The sequence below is a fragment of the Orycteropus afer genome, unplaced genomic scaffold (genome assembly GCF_000298275.1).
Source record: "Orycteropus afer afer isolate SDZICR_OR568_19922 unplaced genomic scaffold, OryAfe1.0 scaffold00211, whole genome shotgun sequence".
NCBI lineage: Eukaryota > Metazoa > Chordata > Mammalia > Tubulidentata > Orycteropodidae > Orycteropus > Orycteropus afer.
The window spans coordinates 3582634-3583366 of record NW_006921798.1 but is presented as its reverse complement, the minus strand read 5'-3'; positions in this window follow the sequence as shown (position 1 = coordinate 3583366).

The window sequence follows — 733 nt, the reverse complement described above, 5'->3', positions numbered from 1 at the left end:
TTTCTGTAATGCCCATTTCCTTCTGCTTTCTCTGTCATTTGAACTTAAAAATCTTCATCAGTACTGATCTCAAAAATGATTGAGTAAATGAGTGAATAAATGAGTGTATAAATGATGCAGTGATTGTAAGATGAGCAAATTTGTTGAAACCTAGTGAAACTTATTGGATGTTTACTATATCCTATTGTAACAAAGTAATATAGATCTGAGCTAACAAGTAGAAGTGAAGCTGATTCAAGGAAAATAAAGGAAGTAGGATTGATAAGGAAGTCCCTGGGTGATGTATACAAATGGTTAATGCCCTTGGCAGCTAATGGGAAGGTTGGAGGTCTGAGTCCACCCAGAGGAGCCACAGAAGAATGGCAATGTACTTCTGAAAAGTCAGCCATTATAAACTCTGTGGAGCAGTTATTCTCTGACACACATGGGTCATCATGAATCAGAATGGACTCAGTGGAAACTTGTTTTAGCATTGATAACACTTAGCAGATGTATGAGGTATAGAGAAGAACGATATTGACATTTTGAAAAAAAGAATTACTTGGGAAGGAAGTTGATACTATTTACTAATACAGTGAGAATTTTCCACATTAGTTGGAGATTTTGATCATCCCAGTACTCCATGATCCTAAAAATTTGATAGTTGCTGGGAAGACCAAGATAATCATTTCCTGGTTGTCACTGAAACATGAAGTGTTACAGTTTTTTTTTTTGTTTAGTATTCCAGTATTAT